Here is a 26,015-nt window from a genome sequence, read left to right on the forward strand (position 1 = left end):
CTTATGGCCACGGCAAGAATCCTCAAGAAAAAACAGCAACAGCTTAGAGCTGATCAAGATTTGCTAGTCGACAGATGGACTGAAGTCCTTGCGGGCGAAGAGCATAAACTCGAACGCCCCTCCAAGAGCTACCCAAAGCGTAGGTTGCTACCTTGATTAGAGGAGGAAGCACTTGATGCGGCCGACCAGCCACCTCGTGGCCGCGACAGAGAGGCCTCTCGGCCCTCCACTCAAGCCGCACCCCGTACCAAGGCACGGGAATATGCGCCGGACTTACGAGATATGTTGGAGGACAAGGCAAGGCAAACAAGATCGATCTACGGGTCGCGTGGGCGCCCCACGGCTCGAGACGGTAAACGTCACGCCGGCCACAAATTCGGCAGGGCCGAACACAGTAGACAAAGCTCATTGGAGCTACGTCGTGATATAGCCCAGTACAGAGGCGCCGCACACCCACTATGCTTCACAGACGAAATAATGGATCATCAAATCCCCGAGGGTTTCAAACCCGTAAACATCGAATCATATGATGGCACAACAGATCCTGCGGTATGGATCGAGGATTATCTCCTTCATATCCACATGGCCCGCGGCGATGATTTCCACGCCATCAAATACCTCCCACTCAAGCTTAAAGGACCAGCTCGGCATTGGCTTAACAGCTTGCCAACAGGATCAATCAGTTGTTGGGAGGACCTGGAAGCCGCATTCCTCGACAATTTCCAGGGCACTTATGTGCGACCCCCAGACGCCGATGACCTAAGTCACGTAATTCAGCAGCCAGAGGAATTGGCCAGGCAATTCTGGACACGGTTCCTAACAAAGAAAAATCAAATAGTCGACTGTCCGGACGCTGAGGCCCTAGCAGCCTTCAAGCACAATATCCGTGACGAGTGGCTTGCCCGGCACCTTGGACAGGAAAAGCTGAAGTCTATGGCAGCACTCACGACACTCATGACCCTCTTTTGCGTGGGAGAAGACAGCTGGCTTGCTCGTCGCAACAATATGACCAAGAACCCTGGTAATTCGGATACCAGAGACAGTAGTGGCAGGTCGCGTCGCAACAAGCAGAAGTGCCGCATTAACGATGACAATGCTGAGGATACGGCAGTTAATGCCGGATTCAGAGGCTCTAAATCCGGTCAGCGGAAAAAGCCATTCAAAAGGAATCCTAGGGGCCTGTCCAGTTTGGACCGAATACTCGACCACTTGTGCCAGATACATGGCACCCCCGAAAAGTCGGCCAATCACACCAACAGGGATTGTTGGGTGTTCAAGCAGGCAGGCAAGTTAAACGCCAAAAATGAAGACAAGGGGCTGCATAGCGATGACGACGAGGAGCCCCGGCCGCCAAACAACAGTGGACAGAAGGGTTTTCCCCCACAAGTGCGGACAGTGAACATGATATACGCAACCCATGTCCCCAAAAGGGAGCGGAAGCACGCGTTAAGGGACGTATACGCGGTAGAGCCAGTCGCCCCAAAGTTCAACCCATGGTCCTCCTGCCCGATCACCTTTGATCGAAGGGACCATCCCACTAGCATCCGTCATGGCGGATTTGCCGCATTGGTTCTAGACCCAATTTTTGATGGATTTCATCTCACTAGAGTCCTTATGGATGGCGGCAGTAGCCTGAACCTGCTTTACCAGGATACAGTGCGGAAAATGGGCAAAAATCCCTCAAGGATTAAGCCCACCAAAACGACCTTTAAAGGCGTAATACCAGGTGTAGAGGCCAACTGTACAGGCTCAGTCACACTTGAAGTGGTCTTCGGATCTCCAGATAATTTCCGAAGCGAGGAGTTAATCTTCGACATAGTCCCATTCCGCAGTGGCTATCACGCACTGCTCGGGCGAACCACATTCGCCAAGTTCAATGCGATACCGCACTACGCATACCTTAAGCTCAAAATGCCAAGCCCTCGAGGAGTAATTACGGTCAATGGAAACACTGAACGCTCCCTCCGAACGGAGGAGCACACGGCGGCCCTTGCAGCAGAAGTACAAAGCAGCCTCTCCAGGCAGTTCTCCAGTCCGGCCATTAAACGACCGGACACCGTCAAGCGCGCCCAGAGTAACCTACAACAAGACCGCCTAGCATGACCCGAGCAGGCGTAGCAATACGGCCCCAACCCCAGCCCTCGCAAAAATGCGATACCAGTACTTCGCGTACATAACTACGCTCTAGAAATACCATGTGTACAGGGGGAGGGGCACCATCACGGCACGCCCGAAACACGGCTTAAACCGCACCAGGGGCTGCCGATTTTTTAATTTTCTCTTACTTTCAGGACTCCACTCTTCAGAAGGCCCGTTCGGCAGTTCAATTGCCGAACAAACGATGCAAGAACCAGGGAAGCAGACAAGCCACGCCGCATTACGGAACTCCCAGGTGGTCTCTATCACGAGCAGTATACCTGTTTCGCATACTATTCCGCAGCTTGCCCCTGAAACGGACACGTTAAATAGTCCACCCTTTTGCTTATCGCATTATTTGCATCGTTCTGCTTTGATCGCAGCCCTCTTTAATAAACAATGCATAGCTTTTGTCTATTTTTGCATTACTCTTTTTTAATATATGTTCCTTAACGACATGTTGCATCCGTACACTTTGGTACGACCAAAATACGCCAGGGGCTTTAGTACCCCTCAATATGGTGTGAGAAGTCCGAACACTTTAACAAGTGCGGCACCCTGAACTTATAGCATTATATGCATCGGCTCCGAATCATGTCTTGGGTCAATAGTTGGGTTTGCCCGGCTCCTACGTTTTGGTGCCTTACGTTCCACTATATCGGCTAAGGGAGCACTAGGAGAACCACTGTGATTGTGCCTCAGTTGAGCTGGGTCGAGCACCTCAGTGGAGAAAGCTAAAACTGACTGTCATGATGAAGCGAGAGCTGGTCACTGTTCGAGAGGTTTTTCGAGTCCCTAAAGACTTATGCCGCTTAGAGCGAGGAGCCGTCTCTGTCCGGCCAAGGCGTGGATAGCACCCCGAACTCGGTCTTCCGAATACCAGGGGCTTCGCCGAAATTTAAAATTATAGAATTCTATGGCTAAGTGAGAGTGTTCACGCATTATAGTCCGATTGCCTTGTTCTTGGGCTGAGCGCCTCCCTCGAAGGACCCAAACATGGGAAAAAGAGCGCTCAGGTTTATCCCTGAACACCCCAGCACTAGCGGCACGGGGGCAGAAGTCGACGACTTGCCATCTCTCAGAATTGATAAACAGCCGCACAGAAGGTAATATTTTAAATTCCAACAGCATTGCTTAGCTCATATGAACAAGTTTTCAGCGCACAGGACAAAACGAGCAAGTTTCACTCAAAAATTACATCCCTAGAACATTCATTCGCCACAAGGCAGGCAGCCTTCAGAACATCCTTATAATAATTCTCGGGCTTGCGATGCTCTTTCCCCGGCGGTGGCCCGTCCTTCACAAGCTTCTCAGCATCCAGCTTGCCCCAGTGCACCTTAGCACACGCAAGGGCCCTACGGGAACCTTCAATGCAGACGGAGCGCTTGATGACTTCGAGCCTTGGACAGGCCTCCACTAGCCCGAAATAGCTCCCAGGCAGAGCCCCTCCAGGCCACAGCCGAACTATAAGGCCCTTCATGGCATGTTCGGCTGCCTTGTGGAGCTCGACCAGTTGCTTCAGCTGGTCGCTCAGGGGCACGGGGTGTCCGGCCTCATCATACTGAGACCAGAACACCTTCTCTGTCGAGCTGCCCTCCTCGGCTCAATAGAATGCGGCGGCATCGGACACACTCCAGGGAAGATCTGCGAACGCTCCTGGAGAGCTCCGGATTCGGGTAACTAACAAGTAACTCACGTTTATATATTTGCTTTGCATAAAGAATGCCTTACCCGCCGCTATCTTCTTCACCTCATCCAACTCCTGGAGGGTCTTCTAGGATTCGGCCTTGGCAGACTTGGCATTTTCAATAGCCACCGCGAGCTCGGATGCTCGCGTCTTTGAGTCAAGCTCCAAACTCTCATGTTTTTTCATGAGAGCCTGGAGCTCTTGCCGTACCTTGCCAACCTCGGCCTCATACTTCTCCCGCTCAGTGCGCTCCGCGGCCGCCCTCTTCTCGGCCTCGACCAGCGCTTGCTTAAGGGTCGCCACCTCAGACGTGGCCCCTACAATAGCCACGATAATCCTGTCATTTTTTGCAATTGCGCCTTTTTATATATATTTAAACAAGGTATTTCTTACCTTCATTGTCCTTGAGCTGCTTCTTGGCACGCCCGAGATCTTGCTCGGACCGCTTGAGGTTCTGCTTTAGCGTGTCCACTTCCGCAGTCAGTGCGGCGGACGCAAGCAGAGAAGCCTGCATACGCATATTGACTCCTTTTTGTTAGACTCCTGCGAATTTTATTTGATCCTCTATTCGGCTTTTCTTCCCGAACGCCAAACAGAGCATCGGGGGCTACTGTCTATGCGGTAATATTATTTACACATTCTTTACTTACCTCAAAGCCTGTTAAAAGGCTAGTACAAGCGTCAGTCAGTCCGCTCTTGGCGGACTGAACCTTCTGGACCACCGCACTCATAATGGTGCGGTGCTCCTCGTCGATGGAGGCGCCTTGGAGCGCCTCCAATAGATTGTCCGGCGCTTCCGGTTGGACGGGGGTCACCGGCACGGTGGGCTTGCTCCTCTTGGAAGGAGGTCCCCCGCCGGACTCTGGAACCTTTGAAGGTTCCGGAGCGGTGTCCGGCCTAGAGCCGGACTTGGAGCCCTGGGGGGTTTCATCCCCTTTACTCCTGGAGTCCGAGAGGTCGCCTTGCGGCGCCTCCAGGACCACCTCCTCCCGGCTTGGAACCTGTTGGGATAACACTTTAGTGTCGTCCGTAGGGCGGGGGGAGGAAGCCGTCGGAAGCGAGTTCACATCCACGAGTCCAGTGAGCCGCTCGACGACGCGTCGAGCCGGTCTTTGGGTGGGCTGCATAAACATATTCGACATAAGGGAAAGTTGTGCAATAAATGAATACTATGAATTACTCTGGTATCCGGATACTTACGATTTTGCCAGGGGCTTGGCCTTGGGCGGCCACTCCTCTCCGCCGTCGTCGGCGTCGGTGGAGTAGTCCGGAGGAAGGGTTTTCCCCTTCTTGGACCCTCCGGCCTCCCTAGAGAGGGCGGCCTTCCTTTTCTTCTCTCCTCCCGCTGGACGGGGAGAGGTCTCTTCTTCCTCCTCGTCTTCACGGGAGGAATGCGCCTCGGAACTGTCGGATGATGGATCCGACACCTCTTGGCGTCGGGCCCTCTTTCGAGTCCCCGTGGCCTTTTTCGCGGCCTTCTTCTCTGGCACCACATAGGGTGCCGGAACCAACAGCTTCGCCAAGCGAGCGTCCGCTAATCCTTCGGGCAAAGGAGCCGGACATTTGATTTGTCCGGACGTCTCCTGCCAATCCTGTCAAAGGTAAGGGAGCTTAGATCCCACATGAAGTCAAACTATGAAAAACCGATACCCTGTAAAAGGAAAAAAAACAGCTTACCGCATGAGCGTGACGCTGCGTACTAAATCCGCGATCCTCTGTAGCGGATGCGGGGGCCTCGGCGCCCTTGAAAAGCACCTTCCAGGCATCTTCGTACGTCATGTCGAAGAGCCTGCTCAGAGTTCGGTGCCGCGCCGGGTCGAACTCCCACAGGTTGAAAGCCCGTTGTTGACACGGAGGATCGGGTGGATCAGCATAACCTGGACTATGTTGACAAGTTTGAGCTTCTTGTCCACTAGGGTTTGGACGCATGTTTGGAGTCCGGTCAGCTCTCCTTTTTTACCCCACGACAGGCCCGTCTCCTTCCAGGAGGTGAGCTACATAGAGGGTCCGGATCGAAACTCGGGGGCTGCGACCCATTCGGGGTCGCGCGGCTCGGTGATGTAAAACCACCCCGATTGCCACCCCTTCAGGGTCTCCACAAAGGAGCCCTCGAGCCATAAGACGTTGGCCATCTTGCCCACCATGGCGCCTCCGCACTCCGCCTGGTTGTCACGCACCGCCTTCAGCTTGACATTGAAAGTCTTGATCCATAGGCCGAAATGGGGGCGGATGCGGAGGAAAGCCTCGCACACGACGATAAATGTTGAGATGTTAAGGACAAAGTTCGGGCCAGATCATGGAAATCCAGACCATAGTAGAACATGAGCCCCCGGACAAATGGGTGAAGAGGGAAGCCCAGTGCACGGAGGAAATGGGGGAGGAACACCACCCTCTCATGGGGCCTAGGGGTGGGGATGAGCTGCCCCTTTTTAGGAAGCCGGTACGCAATGTCGTTAGACAAGTATCCGGCCTTCCTTAGTTTTTTGATGTGTCCCTCCGTGACGGAGGAGACCATCCACTTGCCTCCCGCTCTGGACATGGCTGGAGAAGGTTGTGGTGGGGAGTGTGGACTTGGGCGCTGGAGCTTGAGTGCGCGAGAATCGATAAGCAAGGGAGGAAGAAGGCGCAGGTGAAAAGGTGAATCCTTATCCCCTTATATGGGTGGACGCAACTATGTGTCCCCACCAGCCTGGTAAAACTCGCTTATCTCCAAGCGCCGTAATCAATGGCGCGGTTGGGTTACCCACGCCCGTATTGATGAGAATCCCGGAATAAGGGGACACGATCTCTGCTTTAACAAGACGTGCCAAGGAAACCACCTCGCATGACGCGCTGAGGTGGGATAATGAAACGACTCGGATAAAGGCTTGGCCGTGGTGTGTCACACTATGGAATACGTCAGCAGATTAGATTTGTGTAAATATTATTCTCTCTATGGCAATATATGGAAACTTACTTTGCAGAGCCGGACACTATCTTTGTGTTCAAAATCTTCTATGAAGTACCTGGAGGAGGAACCCGCCTTGCAATGCCGAAGACAATCTGCACGCCGGACTCGTCGTCATTGAAGCCTGGTTCAGGGGCTACTGAGGGAGTCCTGGATTAGGGGGTGTCCGGATGGCCGGACTATACCTTCAGCCGGACTCCTGGACTATGAAGATACAAGATTGAAGACTTTGTCCCGTGTCCGGAAGGGACTTTCCTTGGCGTGGAAGGCAAGGTTGGCGATACGGATATGCAGATCTCCTACCATTGTAACCGACTTTGTGTAACCCTAACCCTCTCCGATGTCTATATAAACTAGAGGGTTTTAGTCCGTAGGACAACAGACAGAACAACAATCATACCATAGGCTAGCTTCTAGGGTTTAGCCTCTCCGATCTCGTGGTAGATCTACTCTTGTACTACCCATATCATCAATATTAATCAAGCAGGACGTAGGGTTTTCCCTCCATCGAGAGGGCCCGAACCTGGGTAAAACTTCATGTCCCTTGCCTCATGTTACCATCCGGCCTAGACGCACAGTTCGGGACCCCCTACCCGAGATCTGCCGATTTTGACACCGACAGTTAGGTTTACCTTAATACTTTTGTTGTAGTTGCGGATGCTTGCAATAGAGGTTAATCATAAGTGGGATGCTTGTCCAAGTATGGGCAGTACCCAAGCACCGGTCCACCCACATACCAAATTATCAAAGTACCGAACACGAATCATATGAACATGATGAAAACTAGCTTGACGATATTCCCATGTGTCCTCGGGAGCGCTTTACATCATATAAGAGTTTGTCCAGGCTTGTCCTTTGCTACAAAAAGGATTGGGCCACCTTTCTGCACCTTATTTTCTTTTGTTACTTGTTGCTCGTTACAAATTATCTTATCACAAAACTATTTGTTACCACTTATTTTAGTACTTGCAGAGAATACCTTGCTGGAAACCGCTTATCATTTCCTTCTGCTCCTCGTTGGGTTCGACACTCTTACTTATCGAAAGGACTATGATAGATCCCCTATACTTGTGGGTCATCAAGACTCTTTTCTGGCGCCGTTGCCGGGGAGTGAAGCGCCTTTGGTAGGTGGAATTTGGTAAGGAAAAATTTATATAGTGTGCTGAAATTTACTGTCACTTGTTACCATGGAAAGTAATCCTCTGAGGGGCTTGTTCGGGGTATCTTCACCCCGACTAGTAGAGCAAAGAGTTGCTCCTCAACCTACTGAACCTACTGAAAATGAAAATGAAAATGAAAATGCTTGCTTTGAAGTTCCTTCGGGTATGATAGAAAAACTGCTAGCTAATCCTTTTTTAGGAGATGGAACAAAACATCCTGATGAACATCTGATATATGTGGATGAAGTTTGTGGATTATTTAAGCTTGCAGGTGTACCCGGAGATGTTGTTAAGAAGAAGGTCTTCCCTTTATCTTTGAGGGGAGATGCATCGACATGGTATAGGCTATGTGATGATATGGGGTCTTGGAATTACAAACGATTGAAATTGGAGTTTCATCAGAAGTTTTATCCTATGCACCTTGTTCATCGTGATCGCAATTACATATATAATTTTTGGCCTCACAAAGGACAAAGCATCGCTCAAGCTTGGGGGAGGCTTAAATCAATGTTATATTCATGCCCCAATCATGAGCTCTCAAGATAAATGATTATTCAAAAAAATTATGCTTGGCTTTCTGGTAACAATCGCACCATGCTTGATACTTCTTGTGTTGGCTCTTTTATGATGAAGACTATTGAATTCAAATGGGATTTATTGGAAAGAATTAAACGCAAATCTGAAGATTGGGACCTCGACAATGGTAAGGAGTCAGGTATGACACCTAGTTTTGATTGTGTTAAATCTTTTATGGATACCGAATTTTTTCGTAAATTTAGCACTAAATGTGGACTTGACTCTGAGATAGTAGCTTCTTTCTGTGAATCTTTTGCTGCTTATGTTGATGTCCCCAAGGAGAAGTGGTTTAAATATCATCCTCCCATAGAAGTAAAAGTAGCTGCACCTATTAAAGTTGAAGAAAATACTATCACTTATAATGATCCTATTGTTCCTACTTCTTATGTTGAGAAACCACCTTTAACTATTAGGATAAAGGATCATGCTAAAGCTTCAACTGTGGTTCGTAAAAGCAATATTAAAACATATACACCTCCTGAGCAAGTTAAAGTTGAACCTAATATTGCTATTGTTAAAGATCTCTTGTCTGATAATATAGATGGGCATGTTATTTATTTCTGTGATGAAACTGCTAGAATTGCTAAACCCCGTGATAAAGATAAACCTAGACATGTGGTAGGCATGCCTGTTATTTCTGTTAAAATAGGAGATCATTGTTATCATGGCTTATGTGATATGGGTGATAGTGCTAGTGCAATACCTTATTCCTTATACACAGAAGTTATGCATGATATTGCACCTACTGAGATGGAAGATATTGATGTTACAATTAAACTTGCCAATATAGATACTATTTCACCAATGGGAATTGTTAGAGATGTTGAAGTCTTGTGTGAGAAAACTAAATATCCTGCTGATTTTCTTGTTCTTGGTTCCCCCCAAGATAGTTTTTGTCCCATTATATTTGGTAGACCCTTCTTAAATACTGTTAACGCTACCATAGATTGCAAAAGGGATGTTGTTACTGTCGGTTTAGATGATATGACTCATGAATTTAATTTTTCTAAATTTAGTAGACAACACCGTGAATAAGAATTACCTAGTAAGGATGAAATTATTGGTCTTGCTTCTATTGCCGCACCTCCTAGTGATCCTTTAGAACAATATTTCCTAGACCATGAAAATGACATGTTTATGAATGAAAGAAGGGAAATAGATGAAGTATTCTTTAAACAGGAACCTATCCTGAAAAACAATTTACCTGTTGAAATCCTAGGGGATCCTCCTCCACCCAAGGGTGATCCCGTGTTTGAGCTTAAACCATTACCTGATACTCTTAAATATGCTTATCTTGATGAGAAAAAGATATATCCTGTTATTATTAGTGCTAACCTTTCAGAGCATGAGGAAGACAGATTATTGAAAACTCTGAAGAAGAAGAAGAAGCACAGTTGAGGGAGTCCTGGATTAGGGGTTCTCCGGACAGCCGGACTATATCCTTTGGCCGGACTGTTGGACTATGAAGATACAAGATTGAAGACTTCGTCCCGTGTCCGGATGGGACTCTACTTGGCGTGGAAGGCAAGCTAGGCAATACGGATATGTATATCTCCTCCTTTGTAACCGACCTTGTGTAACCCTAGCCCCCTCCGGTGTCTATATAAACCGGAGGGTTTTAGTCCATAACACATTAGACAATCATACCATAGGCTAGCTTCTAGGGTTTAGCCTCTCCGATCTCGTGGTAGATCAACTCTTGTACTACGCATATTATCAAGAATAATCAAGTAGGACGTAGGGTTTTACCTCCATCAAGAGGGCCCAAACCTGGGTAAAACATCGTGTCCCCTGCCTCCTATTACCATCCACCTTAGACGCACAGTTCGGGACCCCCTACCCGAGATCCGCCGGTTTTAACACCGACATTGGTGCTTTCATTGAGAGTTCCTCTATGTCGTCGCCGTTAGGCTTGATGGCTCCTTTGATCATTGATGGCGATGCTGTCCAGGGTGAGACTTTTCTCCCCGGACAGATCTTTGTATTCGGTGGCTTCACACTGCGGGCCAACTCGCTTGGCCATCTGGAGCAGATCGAGAGTTACGCCCCTGGCCATCAAGTCAGGTTTGGAAGCTTAAACTATACGGCCGATATCCGCGGAGACTTGATCTTTGATGGATTCGAGCCCCTACCTAGTGCGTCACACAGCCACGATGAGCATGATTTAGCTCTGCCATCGGACAGTGTCCAGGAGATCGCGCCGGCAACCGCTCCAACCCTCAATTTGGAGCCAGCTGCGCCTTCCATGGGCGGGTGGATAGACCCCGCCACGGAGGCCGCACTCTCATCGGCGATAGAGCCAAGTATCGACCTTACCCTTCACAAGAGACGTGATGCCGAATTACCGGATTCCTCCCCGGCCACGGACTCCGAACTGCCTACGCCCATGCCTATCGAATCCGACTGGGCACCGATCATGGAGTTTACCTTCGTGGATATTTTTCAGCACTCGCCCTTCGGTGACATACTGAACTCACTAAGGTCTCTCTCCTTGTCAGGAGAATCCTGGCCGAACTATGTCCGGCAGGATTGGGATGCGGATGACAAAGAAATTCGCCTCCCACCCACCACCCACTTAGTAGCCACTGTCGACGACTTAACCGACATGCTCGACTTCGACTCCAAAGACATCGACGGTATGGATGATGATGCAGGAGAGGAAGAGGAACCACTGCCCACAGGGCACTGGACAGCCACCTCATCATATGATATATACATGGTGGACACACCCAAAGAAGGCAATGGCGACGAGACAGCAGAGGATGACCCCTCCAAGAAGCAACCCAAGCGCCGATGTCAGCGGCGCCGCTCTAAGTCTCGCCAAAGCAAAAGCGGTGACACCAGCACAGGAGATAATACCACTCCGGACAGTGCCGAAGACAACAACAATCCCCTCCAGCAAGATTTAGGGTAGGAGGATGGAGAAGCCAGCCCTCCCGAGAGAGTGGCAGATGGAGAGGCGGAGGATGATAATTACATGCCTCCCTCCGAAGATGAGGCAAGCCTCGATGATGACGAGTTCGTCGTGCCTGAGGATCCCGTCGAACAAGAGTGCTTCAAGCGCCGGCTTATAGCCACGGCAAATAGCCTTAATAAAAAGCAACAACAGCTTCAAGCTGATCAAGATTTGCTAGCTGACAGATGGACCGAAGTCCTTGTGGCCGAGGAATATAAACTCGAACGCCCCTCCAAGAGTTACCCAAAGCGTAGGCTGCTACCCCAACTGGAGGAGGAAGCACTCAAACCTACATCTCCAGCATATGATGCGGCTGACCGGCCACCTCATGGCCGCGATAGAGAGGCATTTCAGCCAAAAGCTCAGCCCGCACTCCTATGTCACTCAAATAAAAATGACAAGGCACGGGGAAACATGCTAGACCTGCAAGACATATTGGAGGACAAAGCAAAACATACAAGATGGATCTACGGATCACGAGGGAGAGCCACTATGCGAGACGATAACCGTCACGCCGGATACAGTAAAAGTAAATCTGGCCAGGCCGAACACAGCGCGCAAAACTCATTTGAGCTGCGTCGCAATATAGCCCAGTACAGGGGCGCCGCACACCCCCTATGCTTCACAGACGAAGTAATGGATCACCAAATCCCAGAGGGTTTCAAACCCGTAAATATCGAATCATATGACGGCACAACAGATCCTGCGGTATAGATCAAGGATTTCCTCCTGCACATCCACATGGCCCACGGTGATGATCTACACGCCATCAAATACCTCCTACTCAAGCTCAAAGGACCAGCTCGGCATTGGCTCAACAGCTTGCCAGCAGAGTCCATTGGCTGTTGGGAAGATCTGGAAGCCGCATTCCTTGACAACTTCCAGGGCACTTATGTGCGACCGCCAGATGCCGATGACTTGAGCCACATAATTCAGCAGCCAGAGGAATCGGCCAGGCAATTCTGGACACGGTTCCTAACAATGAAGAATCAAATCGTCGACTGTCCGGATGTAGAGGCCCTAGCAGCTTTTAAGCACAACATCTATGACGAGTGGCTCGCCCGGCACCTTGGCCAGGAAAAGTCGGAATCTATGGCAGCACTCACGACACTCATGACCCGCTTTTGCGCGGGAGAAGATAGTTGGCTGGCTCGCAGCAATAACATATCAAAGAACCATGGTACTTCGGATACCAAGGATGGCAATGGCAGGTCACGTCGCAACAAACACAAGTGCCGCATTAACAGCGACAATGCCGAGGACACGGCAGTCAATGCCGGATTCAAAGGCTCTAAACCCGGTCAGCGGAAAAAGACATTGAAAAGAAGCACTCTGGGCCCATCCAGTTTGGACCGTATACTCGACCGCTCATGTCAAATACACGGCACCCCCTTCAAGCCAACCAATCACACCAACAGGGATTGTTGGGTGTTCAAGCAGGCCGGCAAGTTAAATGCCGAAAAAAAGATAAGGGGTCACATAGCGATGATGAGGAGGAGCCCCGGCAGCCGAACATCGGAGGACAGAAGAGGTTCCCCCCACAAGTGTGGACGGTGAACATGATATACGCAACCCACATACCCAAGAGGGAGCGGAAGCGTGCGCTAAGGGACGTATATGCGTTGGAGCCAGTCACCCCAAAGTTCAACCCATGGTCCTCTTGTCCGATCACCTTCGATCGCAGGGACCACCCCACTAGTATCCGTCATGGCGGATTCGCCGCACTGGTCCTAGACCCAATCATTGACGGCTTTCACCTCACTCGAGTCCTTATGGATGGCGGCTGCAGCCTGAACCTACTTTATCAGGACACAGTGCGCAAAATGGGTATAGACCCCTCAAGGATCAAACCCAAAAAACGACCTTCAAAGGCGTCATACCAGGTGTAGAGGCCCATTGCACAGGCTCAGTCACACTGGAAGTGGTCTTCCGATCCCCGGATAACTTCCGAAGCGAGGAGTTAATCTCTGATATAGTCCCGTTCCGCAGTGGCTATCATGCACTGCTCGGGCGCACCGCATTTGCGAGATTCAATGTGGTACCGCATTATGCCTACCTTAAGCTCAAGATGCCAGGACCTCGGGGGCCATCATAGTTAATGGAAACACAGAGCGCTCTCTGCGTACGGAGGAGCACACTGCGGCCCTCACAGTAGAAGTGCAAAGCAGCCTCTTAAGGCACTCCACCAGTTCGGCGATTCAAGATCCGGACACCTTCAAGCGCGTGTAACACCCTCGATGTGGCTATATCTCCCACGTGTCGAAGCACGACTTAGAGGCATAACCGCATTGAAAGCAATGTCGCAAGTGAGGTAATCTTCACACAACCCAGGCAATACATAAGGGAAAGAGAAACATAGTTGGCTTACAATTGCCACTTCACACAATACATGATTAAAGCATTACATTCATCCAAATACACTCAAGGTCTGAATACGGAACCAAAATAAAAGAAGACTACCCCAAAAGCTACACAGATCCCCGATCGTCCAAACTGGGCTCCACTACTGATCAACTGGAAAACGGAACAACATAAAGAACACGATCTTCATAGAGCTCCTCCTTGAGCTTGGTTGCGTCATCTGCATGGTTCAACGGCACCTGCAAGCTGGTTTTGGAAGTATCAGTGAGTCATGGGGACTCAGCAATCTCACACCCTCGCGATCAAGACTATTTAAGCTTATGGGTAAGGTAAAGGTATGAGGTGGAGCTGCAGCAAGCGACTAGCATATATGGTGGCTAACATATTTGCAAAAGAGAGCGAGAAGAGAAGGCAAAAGCACGGTCTAACAACTATGATCAAGAAGTGATCCTAGAACAACCTACGTCAAACATAACTCCAACACCGTGTTGACTTTCCGGACTCCGCCGAGAAGAGACCATCACGGCTACACACGCGGTTGGTGCATTTTAATTAAGTTAAGTTTTAGGTTTTCTACAACTGGACATTAACAAATTCCCATCTGCCCATAACCGCGGGCAAGGCTTTCGAAAGTTCAAATCCCTGCAGGGGTGTCCCAACTTAGCCGATCACAAGCTCTCACGGCCAACGAAGGATATTCCTTCTCCCAGGAAGACCTGATCAGGCTCGGAATCCCGGTTACAAGACATCTCGACAATGGTAAAACAAGACCAGCAAAGCCACCCAGATGTGCCGACAAATCCCGATAGGAGCTACACATATCTCGTTCTCAGGGCACACCGGATGAGCCAGACGTCGGGTGGGCCAGCCCAGAGTTGCCCCTGGTAGCTCCGGACATCGCTCAGTTGGACCAACACTTAGAGAAGCACTGGCCCGGGGGGTTAAAATAAAGATGACCCTTGAGTCTGCAGAACCCAGGGGAAAGAAAAGGCTAGGTGGCGAATCGTAAAACCATTGTTGGGCCTTGCTGGAGGAGTTTTATTCAAGGCGAACTGTCAAGGGGTTCCCATTATAACCCAACCGTGTAAGGAACGCAGAATCCGGGAACATAACACCGATATGACGGAAACTAGGGCGGCAAGAGTGGAACAAAACACTAGGCATAAGGCCGAGCCTTCCACCCTTTACCAAGTATATAGATGCATTAATTAAATAAGATATAGTGTGATATCCCAACAAAATATCCATGTTCCAACATGGAACAAACTCCAATCTTCACCTGTAGCTAACAACGCTATAAGAGGGGCTGAGCAAAGCGATAACATAGCCAAACAACGGTTTGCTAGGACAAGGTGGGTTAGAGGCTTGGCTCCACAATATGGGAGGCATGATAAGCAAGTGGTAGGTATCGCAGCATAGGCATAGCAAAAGAGCGAGCAACTAGCAAGCAAAGATAGAAGTGATTTCGAGGGTATGGTCATCTTGCCTGAAATCCCGCAAGGAAGAAGAACGAGTCCATGAAGAAGACAAACGGACATAGTTGAACGGGTCCTCACAAACACGACGTTATCGGAACCAATCCAAAAAAGCAACACCGGAAAGAAGCACACAACATAGTAAACAACCAACACATGAACATGGCATGATATGTGGGATGCGGTATATGATGCATATGCATGATATGGCAAGGAATAATTGAACCTGGAATCAACTTGGAAATCCAAGAGTGCCACTGGAAAGGTGAGTTGATTTCGGTCGAAATCGATATAAAGATCACCGGAATCGGATACACGATTTGGAAATGGCAAGCAAAACAAATATGGCACCGGTCTGCGATAAACAGCAAGTAGCCATCTAAATGCATCAAGGTAAATAAGCTACTGCACTCAAACATGGCAACAAAATACATGGCAGGGATCCACTCATGATGCTTGACAAAAGATGAACACTCAGCTATGGCTAATTCACTCATTAACAGGTTCAAACAAGCATGGCAAAACTGCAAACGATAACAGGTTACAGACTTAGTGAAATTAACAGCTTGTCAGGAATTTATCATCAGGAAGCAATCTTTAGAGCATGATAACTACATGCTACAGGAACATATCATGGAAAAGCAAGGCATGGCATGAAGCTACTCTAAGCATATAACAAAAGTCCCTTAGTGACCTTCAGCCAAAAGGGATCAGAAAATACAATTGCAAGCATGTGAACATAGCAAAAACATAAACAGATTTAGACTTAGTGAAAAACTGGAGCATGCAAAACAGTTAACGAGTAGGCATGTTTACGAGCTCGATGCACTCACTACAAAGCATGGCATGAGAAACTAAGCATACACCCATCAAGAGGACATGGCATAGAAGCTAGACATGGCAAGAACAACATCATAGCATGCACGGAGCAACAACAACAAGCACGGAAAAATTGCTAAACATGTTAACAATCTGCCAGGAACATTTTATAGCAAAAGTAGAGCTCGATTGGCTCAAGCTAGGTTGCTCCATAAATGCAAACAAAGACATGGATGCATAGAGCACCACAATATTAACAAAACATCATTACTGACCATCCTCAAAAGAGGCACGAATCACTAGGAAACAACATGAACATATGACATAAAAATAATGACAGGGCAAGGACTTAGTGAAATTCTAAGTCCCTGGAAACTGCATCAACGATTACGCTACTTTGCAAGCTTGTGCTAGTCACCACAAATATCACAAAAATACATGGCATACACCCCTGTAAAGATGGCATGGCATATAGCAAAACACATGTAGAGCTCAGAATCCTAGCATGCACACATTAATCATGGAAAAAATGACAAAAGGCCATTTGCTGAAACAGATCTGACATATTCCTCACATAGCCCTCTTCCAACAGCATTTCGGGCATCAAGATGAGCTCAAATGAAAATGATGCAATGAGATGAAATGATGTACTCGTCGAGACGAATATTTTGATATGCTACACGCACGAATCAGAGCTACGATGAGGAAGTTATGGCATGTGGAAGAATGCAAAAATGCTAGGGTTTCGGGGGGAAAAGTCAACTCGAGGGGATCCAGATCCAGATTCGGATCTCACCGGAAACACTGTAGGAGCAGTTCACCGGAGTTGGACTCGCCGGCCGGAGACGAGGAAGAGGCGGGGAGGCGAGGTGGTGGGGCGGTCGTGGCGAGGTGGGCCGGCGATGGAGATGGAGGAGGGCCGGGGCGGCAACGACCGGGGTTCGGCGGCGCAGGGTGGCCGGAGCAGCGGTGATGCGTGGTGGCCGCTGGCTCGGAGGTCGACAACGGCGGCGAGGCGGCGCCTGCGCGGCTGCCACGGCGCGGGGCGGCATGGTGAAGGGAGGAGAGTGCGGGCGGCGGCGGAGCAGGGCGAAGGCGGTGGCGCAGGCGCGAGGAGGCCGCGCGGCGAGGTCGGCGACGAGGCGCGGTGCGGTGGCGGCGGTCGGAGGACGAGGGCGGCAGCGGCGCATGGCGGGCGGAGAACTCCGGCGAGCCGGGCGCGGGCGGTGGCGCTCTCGGGCGGCGGCGGGTGGAACCGGGTTTGCGCGGGCCCGCGATGGGCCTGGCGGGCCGCCGCGGCGGCGGGCTCCGGGGTGCCACATGGCATGCCCTGGATGGCTGCGGGCGGCGGCGTTGTGCAGGTCGGACGTGTCTGGCCGTCCGGAATTCGTCCGGCGGCGCGAGGGGAGAGGGAAAAATTAGGGTTTCGTCCGCGAAAATGGACGGGGAGGGCATATTTATAGGTAGAGGGAGCTAGGAGAGTCCAAATGAGGTGCGGTTTTCGGCCACGCGATCATGACCAAACGACCGAGATGATGGAGGAGGTTTAGGTGGGTTTTGGGCCACTTTGGAGGGGTGTTGGGCTGCAACACACACGAGGCCTTTTTGGTCCCTCGGTTAACCGTTGGAGTATCAAACGAAGTCCAAATGGCACGAAACTTGACAGGCGGTCTACCGGTAGTAAACCAAGGCCGCATGACAAGTCTCGGTCCAATCTAAAAACATTTAACACCTGCACACGAAAAGAGGTAGAAAAGGACACCGGATGACATAGGAGCGCCGGATTGCAAAAAGGACAACGGGGAAAATGCTCGGATGCATGAGACGAACATGTATGCAAATGAAATGCACATGATGACATGATATGAAATGCATGACACGCAAGCAATGACAAGGCAACAACAGCGAATAACTGGAGGACACTTGGCACAACGGTCTTGGGGCGTTACAACACTCCACCACTACGAGAGGATCTCGTCCCGAGATCTAGAATGGCACCGAAGGGACAACAGAAGAGAAAGAGGAGAGGTAAAGCTAAGTTGCTCCTTTGCCAAACAAGTGAAACCAAAGAACCCTGAAAAGGTTAAGCCATTTCGAGAAAAGAATACAACGGAGATGAACTAAGTTGAAAGCACTCTGTTAAGAAAGGGGAAAAGGAAAGAACCGATTCGGGTAGCACTCCGGTTTAGAAGGGATGCAAGACTTGATAAGGCGAAAAGAACTTGAGCAAAATAGTAACAACACTCCGGTTAAAAGGATAAGCATGAAAAGAATAAGGTCCTGACAAAAATAAGAAGAAGGGTTGAAGGGAGCAACATGACAATGCCTCTGGAAGAAAAGAGAGAATGGAATGGAATGAACGGAGGAGACAACAATATCTTCTATCTCGAAAGAGCTTGAAAAAGGCATCCTTAGGAGAATGGTCGAACAGAGATGTTGGAAATCCAACAACGAAAAAGAGTAAGCTTGTTGTGGGCTTATGGGAAAACATCTCAAGATTATGTGGTGACAACCTGCCACTAACGGGAACAAGATTATATAGATATCAACAAGGAGATGAGAAATTTATTTCACCGGGAGGATAAATGAAGAACTTGGGTCATTTATGAGTACACAATTAGCAACAATCCTTAGGGAAGGCTTTATGTGACCTATAACCCAAGATAACTCCAACGAAGAGGTTGATGGATTTAAAATATCTCATTCTTAACAACCTATGAATCATGAAACATGAACTCAAATTATCAAGAATGACATAATACCACCTCCAATGATACGGAAGAAAGAATTGCACTCCGGATTGCAAGATGAAGAATGCATGAGCTACTCTGAAAAGAATGTTGATGAACACTTCGAGAAGGAATTAAATCCTTAAGGAACCATCATGTAGCGTCTCCATGAGAACTCCGGTAGCAAAAGGATGATCAAAATAAAGGGAGGAGAAGTTGAAAACACAAGGTGAAGCCTTGCAATGATAGGATGAAACTTTGACATGATATAATTGAAAGAGCTTGGAACTCCGGAAAAGGAAAAGATGAAACAAATGAAACCGAGAATTTGATGAGCCTCCGGAATATGGAATTAATCATTTGGGTGAATAAGGAATAAGAATTGTGTTATGCTCATCCTTCACCAATATAGATTGATGACAAGCAACAGATTTGGCATACTACTTATTCTCGTAGAAAGGATTAAGATAGATATGGCGCAAACTTGGGAAGATCTTCAACGAACCACCGGTAAAATTTGGAAAGCACGAATGCATTGATATGATAAACGAAGGAAGAAAATCTTGGAAGAACCACCGTAAGAATTAAAATGGCCGAAGAAAAGATAAAGGAACACCGGGAAGAATTATGAAATGAACGAAGATACCTGGGAGAATTTAGATACAAGAGGACGAATAGTTCACGAACTTCATAGAGAATATTTGAATGATGCATCGGTAAGATTTGGAGAATGAGAGCTGAAAGCTGAGAATGAATAAATTCTGAGATGATGGCCTCCGGATAAACATACTGAAAAGACTCCTGAATTGCTCTAGATAGGTGGAAAGAATTCTCACAATCAAAAACAGTTATGAGAGGATGACATCAAGCTGGAGCCATGAATCTCTGAGAGAGCGGATATATATGGAGGAAAAATCTTCTTCGTTCTTCAAAATCTGAGAATGACGATGAGAAACATCACCAAGAATTGTTGAGGCACTCCGGAATGAATAATGGAAAGGTTGAACCAACGACGAAAGAATTTGAAAGATCTTGGAGAAACACATCTGACTGATGAAAATTCATTCTTACGTCACACTTCGAAAAGAAATTTGGATAGCTCCGGGAAAATAAGAAGAGTCAGGTAAGATCCTGGGAAAAGACCTGTGGGTTAGGGCCCACTCAAAAGATACAACGTTGAAATGATTACTTGAAAAGGAGAATGCATGGGTTGAATTAAATGGCTTGAATAAGATAAGACAAAAGGCCATTTGCTGAAACAGATCTGACATATTCCTCACATAGCCCTCTTCCAACAGCATTTCGGGCATCAAGATGAGGTCAAATGAAAATGATGCAATGAGATGAAATGATGTACTCGTCGAGACGAACATTTTGATATGCTACACGCATGAATCGGAGCTACGATGAGGAAGTTATGGCATGTGGAAGAATGCAAAAATGCTAGGGTTTCGGGGGGGAAAGTCAACCCGAGGGGATCCAGATCCAGATCCGGATCTCGCCGGAAACACTGTAGTAGCAGTTCGCCGGAGTTGGGCTCGCCGGCCGGAGATGAGGAAGAGGCGGGGAGGCGAGGTGGTGGGGCGGTCGTGGCGAGGTGGGTCGGCGCCGGAGACGGAGGAGGGCCGGGGCGGCGACGATCGGGGTTCGGCGGCGCAGGGTGGCCGGAGCAGCAGCGACGCCGGGCGGTCGCTGGCTCGGAGGTCGACGACGGCGGCGAGGCTTTCACGACCGGTTTTCCGGGGATTAAATTCCAGAAAAGGGCCGTTGTGCTCACCAGCCCCAGGATTACTGTTAGCTGATGAGGCACCAACTTGTTACAGAAATTCCAAGCAAAAGTGCAAAATATATAGTACAAGACCATTGTGGCCTATGAGTACATTAAATGGTTTCTAGTGGTTGAGGGCGGAAGCGGTTTGTGGATCACCATGGTCTATGGGACTCCATTTCCCACAGGAACAGCTGACTAGGTTAACTCCTATCTTCGCGAGGCTGCTATCACCGTTGCTTAGGTCCCGAGACTGTCATCGCCACGCTCCTCTCCAAGCAAGCAATCTGGCCAAGACAATAGCCAGGGACAAGCCAGTGAGTACTTTGAATGTACTCACAAACATTTAGAACACAGGTATAATATAATTGATCAACATACACTGAAATATTCTATGATCACATCGTCAGTCATAAATAAAATCTTGATGCATGCAAGCAGGTTATTTATATGCAACCGGAATATGCAATGACAGAATAGAAATAAAATGCACCGATCGGATGTCTGAAGCGACGTCTTGAAAGGATAGTAAAAGTGAGTATGCCTCAGTCGGGCGTCTTAGCGACACCACGTAAGGGGCTTATAAAGTAAATAAAATAACAAGCATGCCACAGTCGGGCGTCTGAGCGACGCCACATAAAGGGCTTGTAAAGATAAATGAAATAACGAACCTGCCACAGTCGGGCGTCTGAGCGGCGCCACATAAAGGGCTTGTAAAAAATAACTGAAATAACGAACCTGCCACAGTCGGGCGTCTGAGCGACGCCACAAAAAGGGCTTGTAAAAATAAATGAAATAACGAACCTGCCATAGTCGGGCATCTGAGCGACGCCACATAAAGGGCTTATAATCATAGTGAATATCCAGGAGGTGGTACCGTCCCAGGGATATTCCTTATTTCAAACAATACAATCGGTTAGTCCATAATGATAACAATCATAACCATCATATATCACATGTCATCATCGATATTCGAGTTTAGTGGTTTCTCCTCCGAAGACCGACACTAAGACCGACACTTGACCCATCCCAGACTGTAATCCTTAACCATGGACACGGCTATTCGAATAGGTTTAATATCTCTACAGAGAGTGTACTCTTTACCCACGAGTAACGGATTCCTTTAGTCCATCGGGACTAATTCCGTCTACGGTCTTTTAATTGAAAACACACCTGACTTGCACACACACTAGCTTTTACTCGTGTCTGGAATCACCCACGACACTTGTTGAGCAAAACTCTAAGTGGGGAGGCTACAACCTCGCGTAGCATGGGATCAAATTTCTATCGCGCGCTCTAAGGGGTGCCCCCCTCTCGGTCCCAACCAGATACACCCATGCCCCCGGACCAGGTGGCATGCCTACCAGCTACAACCGGTATCTTCCACCATGGCCTCTCTGTACGGTGTGTGCCAAGACAAGGGTTAACAACTTACTGAACCATACCCCACCTACGGTAGGGACCAGTGGCAGTACGAAACAAGTATGGGGGTTACCGGAACAAGACTCAATCTATGGCCGACTCAGGAGGCTTATGAGTTTCCTGCATGACATGTGTAATAAAATTATTTCAACCAACAAATCAACACTCATTATACCTTGCCATGCCATACCGGATATAACCGTCCCGACGGGGACCGGCGACAAGCTCACTCCTACCCAAGGCAGAGGCTTTCCCGGATTCCTTTCCGGCATGCATGCAAGGCACATGAGGATGATTACCATCACAAGTATATTCATTCCCAACAGCAAGGAAAATCACTAATATGCATCCATGCAAATGACCATATCACATGAAATAACAAGTTCTCCGAAATAAGGTGGTGTTATAAACGTGTCAACTAACACATCAAAGATATTATGTCAGGGTTCAAGATGCTTGCCTTCAAGGTGTGGAGAGGTGGGGGTGCTCTCCAAAACTTTTGAAAGTTTTCTTCCTCTCTCCAAAATCCTATTTTCAATAAATTTGAATTAACACACAATTTCAAAACAGCACAAAAAAGTTGTTTGAAATCTTTTTCAAATAAATATAATAAAAAAACTAGACAAAAATTTAAAGAGGACAGAAAAAGAATCAATCAAAAATCATTTTCTGTTTAAAAGTTATAAGAGTTTTAATCCAGGGACTTTTCTGTAATGAAACAGAAACTTTCCAGGGTTCTCTTTATAAAATCAGAAAACGCTTCAGTCCCGAATACGCCAGTTCAGTGGAGAAAGCGTATTTTGCCCGAAGGTGTTTCCAGAAAACGATTCGAAAAGAATAAAAGGCTGACGGGGCGGACCCACCCGTCGGGTTTGAAAACAGAAGCAGAGCTTTGGCGCTAGAGGGCCGCGGCGATCGCCGGCGGCGATCTATGGCGAGGCAGGGGGATCGGAGGTTACCAACGTGCTCATGGCGTCACTCCGCGTCGGTTGGTGGTGGTGGTGGTGGTCGGCGAGCACCACGTCGGCGGTGGCTCCTGCTCCGGCGGACGGTGGTTCGGGCATGGATGGAGCTCGCCGGAGAGTGCTGCGAAGGGCAAATCGAGGAGGGGGTTAGGCCTCTGGTAGCTAGAGGAGGTGATTGACGGAGTCTGGGCGCCGGGGACGGCCTCACTGAAGAGAACGTTGCCAGAGCTCGAGGCGGATGGAGGTGGCCGGAGTCGAGGAAGAAAGGCTCCTCGAGGCTCCTCCAGTGGCTAGGCGGGGTCTGGCGAGGTGGTGGAGTTGTGCGGGGGCAAGAGCAAGCTCGGGGGGGCTATATATAGACGGCCCGAGGCGGTTGCCGTGAACGGGTAAGTCTGGCGGGCGATTACGGCGGCGCTGTGGGTGGACGGTCGGCTTAGGGGCTTGAGCATCGTCTAGGTGAAGGAGCGGTGCCATCCCAGTGTCCAACTCAGCACGGGAGGGAGGATTACGGCCTGCCCTCGACGGAACGGCCGCACGGCACGCCGGCGGTAGAGAACGCGCTCTGCGCGTGCCAGGCCACGGCGACGGTGCTGCATGCGTGCGCTGGCAAGGAGGTGGCCACGCGGAGCTCTCAGAAGGTTTGGGCGGTGCTGAACGGCGTTATGCCGCAGTGTTGCCCCCTGTCGGCCGCTACGGTGGCTCTGCCGCCGCGAGACACGCCGGCGCAGGCGGGCCAGGGTGCCACCGACGCCAGGAAGGCGCCAAGCGCGCGTGCGGGGTGCTGGCCAAGGGGATGGGGCCGTGTGCATCGCGCCAGGGTGCACTGTGGTCGCGTGACCGAAGTCTGACAAAACTGAAACTCTGAACTTTACTGAATTTCTGAAAGTGCAAAGAAACAGTGCAGTTCAGGTGTTCGACAGAATGCTTTTGGCATGAAGGGATTTTTCCTTGAGCTAAAACTTGGTGGAGTGGCCTCTCATTGCACCAGGAGGCTGCCTGAATTTTGGTAGAATTTTTGGAGAAGAGAAAATATGAATTTCACCAAATTTGACAAATCTGGTCCAAACTTGCAGAGGCTGAAACTTGAAAATTTTGAAAAGAAGAAAATTGGCTCTTGATGGTTCTAGGTTGTGGGTGCTAAGGACTATCCAGAGGAGTTGGTTTGAGATCAAAACTCAAAGGAAATTAGGTGCTTGCTTTGCAAATCACCTAGGCTTAAAATAATTGGCAGAATTGTTTTGGGGAATAGAATAAATGAAATAAAATCCAAAAATGGGTTGGACTTGTTGGAACAGAATGAAAATGAGGTTGATTCACTCAAAATTTTCAAATAACACATTGGGTTTTTGCATAAAGTGATTAAAAAAACATCACATGACATCTCCAAATTTTGGTTGGAACTTTAAGTGAATTTATCAAATGGTTGTAGTTCAAATATGGCCATGTAACCTTTAAAAACCATTTTTTCAAGAAAATAAAGATCAAGCAAATTAATTATGTAATTAGTTCTACTAATAAAAGAAAAGTTTTTCTTGAGAGGTTAAACAAGTCCAAAAACATATTTGAAAAGTTTTCACTTTGGGGGAAAAACTCCATAAATCAAGGGAGGAAAAGGTTCAAAAATAAAAAGGTAGCCTAGAAAATAAAAGTTTTAATTTCCTGGCAAAATTTTAATTAATAAAAAAAGGTCAAAAATTTGGGGTGTCACAGAGGCGGCGCCGGCGCGACTGCCACGACGCGGGGCGACGTGGTGAAGGGAGGAGAGCGCGGGTGGCGGCGGAGCAGGGCGAAGGCGGCGGCGCAGGTGCGAGGAGGCGGCGCGGCGAGGTCGGCGGCGAGGCGCGGTGCGGTGGCGGCGGCCGGAGGGTGAGGGCGGCGGCGGCGCATGGCGGGCGGAGAACTCCGGCGAGCCGGGCGCGGGCGGTGGCACTCTCGGGCGGCGGCGGGCAGAACCGGGTTCGCGCGGGCCAGCGATGGGCCTGGCGGGCCGCGGCCACGGCGGCGGGCGCCGGGGTGCCACATGGCACGCCCTGGATGGCTGCGGGCGGCGGCGTTGTGCAGGTCGGACGTGTCCGGCCGTCCGGAATTCATCCGGCGGCGCGAGGGGAGAGGGAAAAATTAGGGTTTCGTCCGCGAAAATGGACGGGGAGGGCATATTTATAGGTAGAGGGAGCTAGGAGAGTCCAAATGAGGTGCGGTTTTCTGCCACACGATCGTGATCGAACGACCGAGATGATGGAGGATGTTTAGGTGGGTTTTGGGCCACTTTGGAGGGGTGTTGGGCTGCAACACACATGAGGCCTTTTTAGTCCCTCGGTTAACCGTTGGAGTATCAAACGAAGTCCAAATGGCACAAAACTTGACAGGCGGTCTACCGGTAGTAAACCAAGGCCGCATGACAAGTCTCGGTCCAATCCGAAAATGTTTAACACCCGCACATGAAAAGAGGTAGAAAAGGACACCGGATGACACAGGAGCGCCGGATTGCAAAACGGACAACGGGGAAAATGCTCGGATGCATGAGACGAACATGTATGCAAATGAAATGCACATGATGACATGATATGAAATGCATGACACGCAAGGAATGACAAGGCAACAACAGCGAATAACTGGAGGACACCTGGCACAACTGTCTCGGGGCGTTACAGCACGCCCGGAGTAATCGACAACAAGACCGCCTGCCATGTTCCGAGCTCGCATAGCAATGCGTCCCCCACCCCAGTACCGGCCAAACGGCAAAATCCGTGCCACGCGTACATAACTACGCATTGAAAATACCATGGGCATAGGTGGGGAGGGGGGCACGACTACGGCATGCCCCAAGACGCGGCTTAACCGCACTAGGGGCTTCCCGCTTTGTTATTTTTATCTCTTTCAGGACTTCATTCTTTGGAAACCCTGTCCGGCCGTATGATGGCCAAACACATGATGCAGCAACCAAGGGGGCAGAAAGCTACGTCGCACCATGGTACTCCCAGGTGGATTATGATAACGAGTGAAATACTTGCTTT

Source organism: Triticum dicoccoides, chromosome 7A (genome assembly GCF_002162155.2).
Source record: "Triticum dicoccoides isolate Atlit2015 ecotype Zavitan chromosome 7A, WEW_v2.0, whole genome shotgun sequence".
In the NCBI taxonomy this organism is placed as follows: Eukaryota; Viridiplantae; Streptophyta; class Magnoliopsida; order Poales; family Poaceae; genus Triticum; species Triticum dicoccoides.